The following is a 12,312-nucleotide window of genomic DNA, read 5'->3' as shown; positions in this document are numbered from 1 at the left end:
GCCGCACCTTAATAAAAAGAGCAGGCAAAGACCACACACGACTATAACCGCTTTTCTATAACATGTAAAATGTACTGAAGGAGCCATTCGGTGGGAGTAATGGCGGGGACATCGTGGCCAGGCCTCGAGTTCTCTGACCCCTGCCCTCTTTGTCCCCGTCATGCGCCTACTGATGGCTTCCAAAAAGACACAAAAGCAAAACAAGCGGTCTCTGGCAAAAAACGGGAAAAAATAGAAAAAAATAAAAAGAATAAAAAAAAAAAAGTAAACCAGAGGTCGTGAGTTCGATCCTCACAGGAGGCAAACGAATTTTGTAACAGCCCCTTCTACCGTAGCCCTTTCGAAAAAAGCGGTCAAGAATAAAAAAAATTATGAATGGGTGTGGTGTTTAAGAAATGCTCTCGCAAATGAAAAGTGCGAAAGGTGCTATTAAAGTAGGCACCAGAAACTGCTGCTTTTGGCAGTCTCTGGAGAATGCCGACGTGAAATACTTAGTTCTTGTGAAGTATTTTCTACCCCTGGTAGAGACCCTCGCGGCTGTCGTCGTCGTCGTCGTCGTCGTCGTCGTCGTCGGCGCCGCCGCCGCTTTGGTAATAGCGGCAACTCGCCATTGTATGACATAGGGTGAGGTACCTTCTGCAACCGACTGAGATGGCAGTAAGCGATTGAAGCTGATTTGCAACCTCTTGTTTGATCAGCGTCATAAGGGCTTGAATGTAACTTGCGATGGGACACAGCAAGAAGTAGCGTCGCATTTTTAGTACTGAAATTGGAGATGGAGAATTGCGTCAAAGATGGGAAATTCATTCCGGCAAGCGTACAAATGGCGAAAATGAGGTGTGTGTGGGTAAGCACATTGCGCCAGTGACCGTGTGGCCTAATGGATAAGGCGTCGGACTTTGGATCCGAAGATTGCAGGTTCGAATCCTGTCACGGTCGACTTTTTCCAGTTCTGCAAAAGATGCATGCTGTTTTACTGTGTTGTGTGAGTACTACAAAACTAGTTGAAAATTGCTCCTGCCCGCTTCCTGGATGCAAACCGGCGTCTACCTGAAGCACAAGCAAGACAACGGGGTTCTGTAGCGAAATTTTCGGCACTGTGCCGATCAGGAGAGTTTTTGTTGGAACTACTGCGTCTGATTCAGGACCCAAGAGCTACGCCACAGGCGTCTGCGCACAGTCGAGCATGTGTGTTGAATAACGGTGCTGATAGCCACGTATCATTTCAAGTAGATTTGATTCCTTTCGGAGACAATTTTTCATTGAATAGGATTGTAGCTCATTTGTGGCAGCAGGAAACAAGCTGTAGTGAAAAGGGCCTTCCATAGATGGTCGCAGGTCCCATAAGTATAGTATGGCTCGTATCACGTTGTGTGGAGCCCGGCTAGCTCAGTCGGTAGAGCATGAGACTCTTAATCTCAGGGTCGTGGGTTCGAGCCCCACGCTGGGCGGCGCAAAATTTTGTGTCTACGCGCATGCAACCTGCGCCCCTCTCGTGAGCCTTGCGTAATAAACGTAACGGGTTACGACGATGCCTAGCTTCGTATGAATATCAGAGGAATGGTTTTTGAAGCTGAAAGTAACTCTGAAATGAAATAAATGTGTTGTTTTGGAATTTTAGGTGTACATCGATATTGTGTGAGATGTGTAGGAAAGCAGCAGCTGTGCTAACTAAATACAAATAATGGTCGCTAATGCGGTGCGTTTCCAGCTGAAGGGCTCCGATTCACTAGTCCATAAGACTAAAGTACCCGAGAAGTGCACTAGGCGGCGCCTCCTTAGCTCAGTGGCAGAGCGCTGGTCTAGTAAACCAGAGGTCGTGAGTTCGATCCTCACAGGAGGCAAACGAATTTTGTAACAGCCCCTTCTACCGTAGCCCTTTCGAAAAAAGCGGTCAAGAATAAAAAAAATTATGAATGGGTGCGGTATTTAAGAAATTCTCTCGCAAATGAAAAGTGCGAAAGGTGCTATTAAAGTAGGCACCAGAAACTGCTGCTTTTGGCAGTCTCTGGAGAATGCCGACGTGAAATACTTAGTTCTTGTGAAGTATCGTCGTCGTCGTCGTCGTCGTCGTCGTCGTCGTCGTCGGCGCCGCCGCCGCTTTGGTAATAGCGGCAACTCGCCATTGTATGACATAGGGTGAGGTACCTTCTGCAACCGACTGAGATGGCAGTAAGCGATTGAAGCTGATTTGCAACCTCTTGTTTGATCAGCGTCATAAGGGCTTGAATGTAACTTGCGATGGGACACAGCAAGAAGTAGCGTCGCATTTTTAGTACTGAAATTGGAGATGGAGAATTGCGTCAAAGATGGGAAATTCATTCCGGCAAGCGTACAAATGGCGAAAATGAGGTGTGTGTGGGTAAGCACATTGCGCCAGTGACCGTGTGGCCTAATGGATTGACTGCTACGGTCGCAGGTTCGAATCCTGCCTCGGGCATGGATGTGTGTGCTGTCCTTAGGTTAGTTAGGTTTAAGTAGTTCTAAGTTCTAGGGGACTGATGGCCACAGCTGTTAAGTCCCATAGTGCTCCGAGCCTTTCAGTCTGCTATCGGCCGGTGAGCGGCGAGGACGTCTTGATTACGTCCCGTCCGCAGTGTCGCGGTCCCGTCGGCAGAGTCGCGAGCACGCGTAGTTTGTTTACTTCCTCGCCGCAGCTAATACTCGCGTCCGTTAACACTGAGTCGCCATGGCTCATTCGTACAGAAAAGCTACCATCAAGATCAGCTTCCAGCCCGACTACGCACGACCACGAGCCTTTGAAGTCGAACGATTTATCCGTGACGAAGTTCAAATACCAACACAGCACATCATCGGTATCCACCTATCCATCACAAGCAGCGTCGTTTACGTCAAGATGATCGATGACGAGTTATGTCACGCAGTTGTGAACAGATGCGCGAACACTCTCAAGTTCAAACACTCCGATGGTCACATCGGAGAGGTTACTGTTGACCATGCTGGACTAGGATTACGCACACTAAGAGTCTTCGAACTCCCTTTCGAAGTACCACCGGACGTCGTTACCTCAGCTTTCCGCCCTTATGGGACGGTAATTAGCCACGTGGCCGAAAAATGGAACACCTTCGAGACGTACCAAGTCCTCAACGGCGTCCGACAAGTGAAAATTGAATTAAAGAAACATGTGCCGTCCTACTTAGTCATAGGTGGCTGTCGAGCAATAATAATGTACGACGGCCAACCTCGTACTTGTTCTGGTTGCGGCCAGGAGGGTCATGTCCGCTCGGCGTGTATTCAACGTCGGATTACACAACTTCCATTGCATGACACGACACCACCTCCTACGCTCACGGCCCTCCCCCTCAATTACGCAGAGGTGACACGATCGACCGTCATGACAGACGACAACCCCCCAGGAAGACAGGAAGCGTTAGAATGCGCACCTGTCGCCGGTCCTGGATTGACCAACACCATTACGGTGTTTGCAGGGGTTGAAGAACGCCGCCCATCGACTCCACAAGAAGATTCGGACGAGAGAATGGAACTCGACGCTAGGGTTGTACCGACCTCTGCCTTTCTCCCTGAGGGGGATGCTATACGGGAACCACAAACTCTTTCGGACTCAGAAACCCACGTCCGCAAACAAAGGTCACCGAGAAAACATAAAAAGCGACGTCGCACACCCTCAGACGATTGCCTCCAGCGGACGTCTTCTCCAGTTGACGACCGGACGGCCGACGAAACGACGAGGAGAATGGATGACACGAGATCGCCCTCACCTGTCACTTTGTCTGATTTTGACAAATCCGTTTCCGCTCCCTCGGACAAACGGATGGCCAGCACAGCGCCCGCCGTTGGTACACAACCGGAAACAACTGCGGATTCACCCTTAGTCACTCAGCCCACAAGTGTTCAGCCGCAGCCACCGTTAACTTGCGGACCTTGGGCGGATGACATTGAAGACGATTCTACGGCCACTGTGGTGGATGAGGAGAGGAGTCTCTCCTCCCACACCTCGGCCCCTCCCGAGTAGCAACAGATGACGACGCGGACGCGGCCAGCAGATCACAGGCCCCACCTTTTACGGCGACACTGACGGCAGCCCCCACCGCAGGAGACGATCTACAAACCTATCGCTTAACGACCATCAACATTAACACCATTCGGACACGTACGAAGTTGTCGCTGCTCCAAGACATGCTCAATGCAGCAGACGTTGACATTGTCTTTCTCCAAGAAGTCTTCGTCGAAGATTTCCCGGGTATGTATGGTTATACGGCTCATGTGTCCCACGCCTCGCCAACTAACAGTGGAGTCGCCATTCTCCTCAGAGAGGGCCTCGAGGCGGACGAAGTCCGATATCTGCCCGACGCTAGAGGAATGGCCGTAACGGTGCAAGGCGTCCGGTTCATCAATGTGTACGCCCCTTCCGGAACGAATCGCCGTCGTGACCGATCGCTCTTCTTCGCAGAAGGAATAGCACCGCTTTTTCAGGGCAGGCACGATGACTTGATATTAGGGGGCGATTTCAATTGCACCCAAGCACCTAAAGATCAGCTGCCACGCCATTCACCGTGCCCCGAACTTGGGACACTGATCGGCGATCTCCAGCTAGTAGATACATGGGAACATGTCCGAGGAAATAGACCGGGATACACCCATTTCACGAGTCACTCGTCTAGTCGCATCGATAGGATTTACGTCTCCCGTTCTCTCGCGGCAACGGTGAGTGACGCGGAGGTGTGGCCAGTAGCCTTCTCTGATCACGAGGCCTATATATGTGCCGTCACCCTTCGTCGCCAACGGGTGTGGCGCAGCCGACATCCCTGGAAATTAAACCTTGCTCATCTCGCTTCGCCGGATTGTCGACGCGCCATCGAAGACACGTGGAGTTTGTGCGTCCGCCGCCTCCCAACGTATCCTACGTCGATTAGTTGGTGGTTAACCTGCGCCAAGCCGGCCCTACGGCGAACCTTTATTACGTATGGTCGTGAGACTGCTGCTTGGAGGCGGCAGACCCTTGATTTTTATTTCACCGTCCTTCGCGAATGCGCCTCCTTGCCACCCACACCGGAACGACAGCTGACAGTTCAGCGTGCGAAAGCACAGATCGTAGCCCATATGCGCCGACACCTCGAAGGGACGATCGTCCGAGCGCGGACACAAGACAGACTCGCAACGGAACGACCCACCATGTACCACGTCATCCGAGAACGTACACTGCGAAGACGGGCGCTGATACATGCCATCACCACTGAGGACGGCCTTCATCACACCACACAACGCGATATTGCTGCAGCCTTCTTCGACCATTACGCACGACTTTATTCTGCTCAATGTTCCGACCCGATGACGGTGACAGCAGTCTCACAACTGGTTTACGGCATTGTCCCACAGGATTTACAAACTGAATTATTGAACGACATTACGGAAGACGAAGTTATCGACGCCATCGGTAAAGGAGCGGCGAATAAGTCTCCTGGCCCCGACGGGCTCCCTGTGGAGTTTTATAGAACTTTTCAGTATTTACTGGCTCCCAAGTTAACAGACATCTGTCGGGAGCTTATGTCCCCCGCGGTGCCGCTCCCTGCGACCTTCGTAGAAGGAATAATTATACCGGTTCACAAGCCTAAAGGTGGGGCTCGAATACAAGATTACCGCCCGCTAACACTCGTCAACTGCGACATGAAGATATTCACCAGACTATTAGCAAACCGTCTACGACCGACCCTACCTTACGTCATCTCGCCAGATCAGACTTCCCTAGGGGGTATCAACAACATCCACACAGCATTGTGTCGATACCGTGACTTAATAGCCCTAGCCAGGGCACGCCGCGTCCCAGGAGCGCTGGCATCACTAGATTTTAGCCAAGCGTTTGATCGAGTGGATCACGCATACCTAACGTCCGTTCTCCAGCACATGCAGTACTCACAGCAATTCACAGCCGTCGTGATGCGCCTACTCCGAGGAGCGACTTCCAAAGTGCTCGTTAACGGGCGTCTCTCGCAGTCCCTCCCGATTTTCCGCTCCGTCCGTCAAGGCTGCCCCTTGTCGACGATACTATATGCTCTGGCACTGGAACCGCTCCTCTGTGGTCTCCGTCAACGCCTCACCGGTCTTACCCTACGTGACGTCACATTTCGCTGTACAGCATATGCAGACGACCTGGTTCTCGTGTTCCGCAATCGCGATGATGTCAACAGAGCACTAGAATGGATTACCACGTACGGTGTGGCTTCCGGCAGCTGTCTCAACGTCGCCAAATCGGTCGCCATGGCCATAGGAGACGGGTTGACCCCAGCGTGTGTCGAACCCCTACAGCTTCGTGGCACTATCAAATGTCTCGGGATAGAGTTCCACGACGACATACGGCGCACCGCGGCTCTTAACTACCGCCGCTTATTACAACAAATTCGGGTCCAGATCTTCAACCTTCGTCTGCGGACCCTCGACATTCTCCAAAGGACACACTTCGTTAATGTTTACCTCGCATCGCGCCTTCCACACATAGCGCGTGTTCTCCCAATACCGTTACTGATGGCTCGACGTCTATTAGCGGCATTCGGAGCCTACGTCAGTACAGGCATGCTCTTCAAAGTCAGTTATGAGTCACTGACCCTTCCCCCAGAAAGGGGAGGTCTTGGCCTAGTCCATGTCCACGACAGAGCTGTGTCCCTGTATGTCAGCTCACACATCAAGCTGTGGCGCCACCACCCGGAAAGTTTGACAGGTTTGCTGTTGGAGTCCTTAGCTCCGCCGTCCATTATGCCCCCACTGACGACGCAAGACATACCCCCACCCTTCTACTACTTCGGGAACTTTTACATTGAACACAGCTATTTCCGTATCGCAGTACCACCGACGAAACAGGCGTCGGCGCGGGATATATATCATGTCCTACAGCAGAGACGCCCACCAAACATCGTGGAGACGAAAAGCCCTCAGGTTAATTGGAAGGTGGTGTGGAAGACGATTCACGCAATTCCACTGGACACAGCCGTCCGATCCACATGGTACATCACAGTCAATGGTAAACAGATCACCCGATCACGCCTCCACAAGATAAACATGGCGGAATCGCCTCTCTGCGTAGACTGCGGGATACCAGACACGGACGAACACCGTCTCACATGTGGCGCGGCAGAAGACGTATGGCGCTTGGTGCGACAAATTTTGTCGTATTTTCTACGAGTGACTCCGGAACACATTACACCTCGGTTTCTACTATTTCCGGATCAACAGTATTTCCCGCGCGCCAAGACCAACGCTGTCACGTGGATCCGTGCGCATGCGGTACACTACTTATTTCACGATGGACCTAAAGATGTATTAGACTTTTGGAACTACCTACAAGAACGTCATTGCAAGATCGTACGGAACCCAAAATACAGACAGTATTTTTCTAATTACTTAGGGAGTGCCCTACGCGACCCTCCACACAGCTGGATCATCAACAGGTAGGAGAAGATACCCATTGAGTGAGCTGACATGACTAAGTTCGATTCTCGGTGGAACAACATGATATACGTGAAGACGTACCTGGATGATGAAGCGTAAGGAGAGTAGCGACACACCCTTCTGTATCCTGTATGAAGCACTTTTTTTTTTTTCGTTTTCCCCATATACATTACCTCGGTGTAGGAACGTGCCGAGATATTGTTTTCTTTTTCTCAGAGCACGATGCGGTGCTAGATACATTTATTTTTGTTGTGGTATAAAGTAAAACCACATTAAGAATGTATTAAAACAGTAAATAAAAATAAATAAATAAACAATAATTCCCACAAAAGATTTCCCCTTCCCATCCCTGATTCCTTGACGGACGAGGGGGACACTGCGACCAGGCCTCGGGTTACGACCCCTGATCGCTCTGCCTTCCGCGCCCTCCTTTATTATTCCCTTAAAAAAAAAAAAAAAAAAAAAAAAAAAAAAAAAAAAAAAAAAAAAAAAAAGAGGTCTGTAGTTCGAATCTGCCCTCGCCTGGAAAAAAAAAAAAAAAAAAAAAAATGGATATGGCGTCGGACTTCGGATCCGAAGATTGCAGGTTCGAATCCTGTCACGGTCGACTTTTTCCAGTTCTGCAAAAGATGCATGCTGTTTTACTGTGTTGTGTGAGTACTACAAAACTAGTTGAAAACTGCTCCTGCCCGCTTCCTGGCTGCAAACCGGCGTCTACCTGAAGCACAAGCAAGACAAGGGGGTTCTGTAGCGAAATTTTCGGCACTGTGCCGATCAGGAGAGTTTTTGTTGGAACTACTGCGTCTGATTCAGGACCCAAGAGCTACGCCACAGGCGTCTGCGCACAGTCGAGCATGTGTGTTGAATAACGGTGCTGATAGCCACGTATCATTTCAAGTAGATTTGATTCCTTTCGGAGACAATTTTTCATTGAATAGGACTGTAGCTCATTTGTGGCAGCAGGAAACAAGCTGTAGTGAAAAGGGCCTTCCATAGATGGTCGCAGGTCCCATAAGTATAGTATGGCTCGTATCACGTTGTGTGGAGCCCGGCTAGCTCAGTCGGTAGAGCATGAGACTCTTAATCTCAGGGTCGTGGGTTCGAGCCCCACGCTGGGCGGCGCAAAAATTTGTGTCTACGCGCATGCAACCTGCGCCCCTCTCGTGAGCCTTGCGTAATAAACGTAACGGGTTACGACGATGCCTAGCTTCGTATGAATATCAGAGGAATGGTTTTTGAAGCTGAAAGTAACTCTGAAATGAAATAAATGTGTTGTTTTGGAATTTTAGGTGTACATCGATATCGTGTGAGATGTGTAGGAAAGCAGCAGCTGTGCTAACTAAATACAAATAATGGTCGCTAATGCGGTGCGTTTCCAGCTGAAGGGCTCCGATTCACTAGTCCATAAGACTAAAGTACCCGAAAAGTGCACTAGGCGGCGCCTCCTTAGCTCAGTGGCAGAGCGCTGGTCTAGTAAACCAGAGGTCGTGAGTTCGATCCTCACAGGAGGCAAACGAATTTTGTAACAGCCCCTTCTACCGTAGCCCTTTCGAAAAAAGCGGTCAAGAATAAAAAAAATTCGTCGTCGGCGCCGCCGCCGCTTTGGTAATAGCGGCAACTCGCCATTGTATGACATAGGGTGAGGTACCTTCTGCAACCGACTGAGATGGCAGTAAGCGATTGAAGCTGATTTGCAACCTCTTGTTTGATCAGCGTCATGAGGGCTTGAATGTAACTTGCGATGGGACACAGCAAGAAGTAGCGTCGCATTTTTAGTACTGAAATTGGAGATGGAGAATTGCGTCAAAGATGGGAAATTCATTCCGGCAAGCGTACAAATGGCGAAAATGAGGTGTGTGTGGGTAAGCACATTGCGCCAGTGACCGTGTGGCCTAATGGATAAGGCGTCGGACTTCGGATCCGAAGATTGCAGGTTCGAATCCTGTCACGGTCGACTTTTTCCAGTTCTGCAAAAGATGCATGCTGTTTTACTGTGTTGTGTGAGTACTACAAAACTAGTTGAAAATTGCTCCTGCCCGCTTCCTGGCTGCAAACCGGCGTCTACCTGAAGCACAAGCAAGACAAGGGGGTTCTGTAGCGAAATTTTCGGCACTGTGCCGATCAGGAGAGTTTAAGTTGGAACTACTGCGTCTGATTCAGGACCCAAGAGCTACGCCACAGGCGTCTGCGCACAGTCGAGCATGTGTGTTGAATAACGGTGCTGATAGCCACGTATCATTTCAAGTAGATTTGATTCCTTTCGGAGACAATTTTTCATTGAATAGGATTGTAGCTCATTTGTGGCAGCAGGAAACAAGCTGTAGTGAAAAGGGCCTTCCATAGATGGTCGCAGGTCCCATAAGTATAGTATGGCTCCTATCACGTTGTGTGGAGCCCGGCTAGCTCAGTCGGTAGAGCATGAGACTCTTAATCTCAGGGTCGTGGGTTCGAGCCCCACGCTGGGCGGCGCAAAATTTTGTGTCTACGCGCATGCAACCTGCGCCCCTCTCGTGAGCCTTGCGTAATAAACGTAACGGGTTACGACGATGCCTAGCTTCGTATGAATATCAGAGGAATGGTTTTTGAAGCTGAAAGTAACTCTGAAATGAAATAAATGTGTTGTTTTGGAATTTTAGGTGTACATCAATATCGTGTGAGATGTGTAGGAAAGCAGCAGCTGTGCTAACTAAATACAAATAATGGTCGCTAATGCGGTGCGTTTCCAGCTGAAGGGCTCCGATTCACTAGTCCATAAGACTAAAGTACCCGAAAAGTGCACTAGGCGGCGCCTCCTTAGCTCAGTGGTAGAGCGCTGGTCTAGTAAACCAGAGGTCGTGAGTTCGATCCTCACAGGAGGCAAACGAATTTTGTAACAGCCCCTTCTACCGTAGCCCTTTCGAAAAAAGCGGTCAAGAATAAAAAAAAATTATGAATGGGTGCGGTATTTAAGAAATGCTCTCGCAAATGAAAAGTGCGAAAGGTGCTATTAAAGTAGGCACCAGAAACTGCTGCTTTTGGCAGTCTCTGGAGAATGCCGACGTGAAATACTTAGTTCTTGTGAAGTATTTTCTACCCCTGGTAGAGACCCTCGCGGCTGTCGTCGTCGTCGTCGTCGTCGTCGTCGTCGTCGGCGGCGGCGGCGCCGCCGCCGCTTTGGTAATAGCGGCAACTCGCCATTGTATGACATAGGGTGAGGTACCTTCTGCAACCGACTGAGATGGCAGTAAGCGATTGAAGCTGATTTGCAACCTCTTGTTTGATCAGCGTCATAAGGGCTTGAATGTAACTTGCGATGGGACACAGCAAGAAGTAGCGTCGCATTTTTAGTACTGAAATTGGAGATGGAGAATTGCGTCAAAGATGGGAAATTCATTCCGGCAAGCGTACAAATGGCGAAAATGAGGTGTGTGTGGGTAAGCACATTGCGCCAGTGACCGTGTGGCCTAATGGATAAACCGAGCGAGGTGGCGCAGTGGTAGCACACTGGACTCGCATTCGGAAGGACGACGGTTCAATCCCGCGTCCGGCCATCCTGAATTAGGTTTTCCGTGATTTCCCTAAATCACTCCAGGCAAATGCCGGGATGGTTCCTCTGAAAGGGCACGGCCGACTTCCTTCCCCATCCTTCCCTAATCCAATGAGACCGATGACCACGCTGTCTGGTCTCCTTCCCCCAACCAACCAACCAACCAGCCTAATGGATAAGGCGTCGGACTTCGGATCCGAAGATTGCAGGTTCGAATCCTGTCACGGTCGACTTTTTCCAGTTCTGCAAAAGATGCATGCTGTTTTACAGTGTTGTGTGAGTACTACAAAACTAGTTGAAAATTGCTCCTGCCCGCTTCCTGGCTGCAAACCGGCGTCTACCTGAAGCACAAGCAAGACAAGGGGGTTCTGTAGCGAAATTTTCGGCACTGTGCCGATCAGGAGAGTTTAAGTTGGAACTACTGCGTCTGATTCAGGACCCAAGAGCTACGCCACAGGCGTCTGCGCACAGTCGAGCATGTGTGTTGAATAACGGTGCTGATAGCCACGTATCATTTCAAGTAGATTTGATTCCTTTCGGAGACAATTTTTCATTGAATAGGATTGTAGCTCATTTGTGGCAGCAGGAAACAAGCTGTAGTGAAAAGGGCCTTCCATAGATGGTCGCAGGTCCCATAAGTACAGTATGGCTCGTATCACGTTGTGTGGAGCCCGGCTAGCTCAGTCGGCAGTCGGCCCTCGGCGGCCGTGGTGAGCGGACGTGTGGTGCTTACGTCGCCGCTGCTGCTGGCTGTTGTGAGTGCCGCCCTTGCTGTAAACAGTAACGTGTTATTGTGTGGAATATGTGTAGGATTCCAACATGGGTCAATTAACACGACGGGATACTTTGAAGTTTGTGTTTGATTCAAACTATGCACGACCAAAATCGTTTGAATTAGAATCGTGGATTGAGGAAGCTTTGAAACGATCCTTTGATGACATTCTTGGAGTCCATTTATCGATAGTTAGCAGCACCGCCTATATAAAGTTTAAATCTGCCGATATCTGTGACTAAATCATTGACTCTTGTAGTGGTCGTTTGAAGTTTAAGCATTGTGATGGGAATGTTGGAGAGGTTCTCGTGTCTCATGCAGGGTTTGGTGTCCGCACCGTTCGAATATTCGAATTACCGTTTGCAGTCCCAGCGGAACACATCAACGCTGCTTTGGACAGCTATGGTAAAGTCATTAGCAATGTTGCCGAAAAGTGGTTGTCTTTAAAAGTCCCTGTTTTGAATGGTGTTCGTCAGGTCAAGATAGAGTTGAAGAGACACATCCCGTCATATCTCACTATTTGTGGATACAGGGCGATCGTTATGTACGACGGTCAACCTAGGACTTGTGCAGGTTGTGGTGCCACTGATCA

General features: G+C 49.9%; 8 non-coding genes across 8 annotated transcripts; all 8 read left to right on the top strand.

The window, feature by feature from the left end:
• Window positions 1-866: 866 nt before the first annotated feature.
• Trnaq-uug (transfer RNA glutamine (anticodon UUG)) lies at window positions 867-939 on the top strand. The gene has a single exon. It is a non-coding gene; the product is annotated as a tRNA-Gln (tRNA).
• A 439-nt stretch (window positions 940-1,378) lies between these two features.
• Trnak-cuu (transfer RNA lysine (anticodon CUU)) lies at window positions 1,379-1,451 on the top strand. Its single transcript has one exon. It is a non-coding gene; the product is annotated as a tRNA-Lys (tRNA).
• A 321-nt stretch (window positions 1,452-1,772) lies between these two features.
• On the top strand, window positions 1,773-1,844 carry Trnat-agu (transfer RNA threonine (anticodon AGU)). Its single transcript has one exon. It is a non-coding gene; the product is annotated as a tRNA-Thr (tRNA).
• A 6,624-nt stretch (window positions 1,845-8,468) lies between these two features.
• Window positions 8,469-8,541, top strand: Trnak-cuu (transfer RNA lysine (anticodon CUU)). The gene has a single exon. It is a non-coding gene; the product is annotated as a tRNA-Lys (tRNA).
• Window positions 8,542-8,862: 321 nt separating this feature from the next.
• On the top strand, window positions 8,863-8,934 carry Trnat-agu (transfer RNA threonine (anticodon AGU)). Its single transcript has one exon. It is a non-coding gene; the product is annotated as a tRNA-Thr (tRNA).
• A 369-nt stretch (window positions 8,935-9,303) lies between these two features.
• On the top strand, window positions 9,304-9,376 carry Trnar-ucg (transfer RNA arginine (anticodon UCG)). The gene has a single exon. It is a non-coding gene; the product is annotated as a tRNA-Arg (tRNA).
• Window positions 9,377-9,815: 439 nt separating this feature from the next.
• Window positions 9,816-9,888, top strand: Trnak-cuu (transfer RNA lysine (anticodon CUU)). The gene has a single exon. It is a non-coding gene; the product is annotated as a tRNA-Lys (tRNA).
• A 321-nt stretch (window positions 9,889-10,209) lies between these two features.
• Window positions 10,210-10,281, top strand: Trnat-agu (transfer RNA threonine (anticodon AGU)). The gene has a single exon. It is a non-coding gene; the product is annotated as a tRNA-Thr (tRNA).
• Window positions 10,282-12,312: the final 2,031 nt, after the last annotated feature.

This window comes from Schistocerca serialis, chromosome 7, assembly GCF_023864345.2.
Source record: "Schistocerca serialis cubense isolate TAMUIC-IGC-003099 chromosome 7, iqSchSeri2.2, whole genome shotgun sequence".
In the NCBI taxonomy this organism is placed as follows: domain Eukaryota; kingdom Metazoa; phylum Arthropoda; class Insecta; order Orthoptera; family Acrididae; genus Schistocerca; species Schistocerca serialis.
This window is presented reverse-complemented; position numbering and strand designations above follow the sequence as displayed.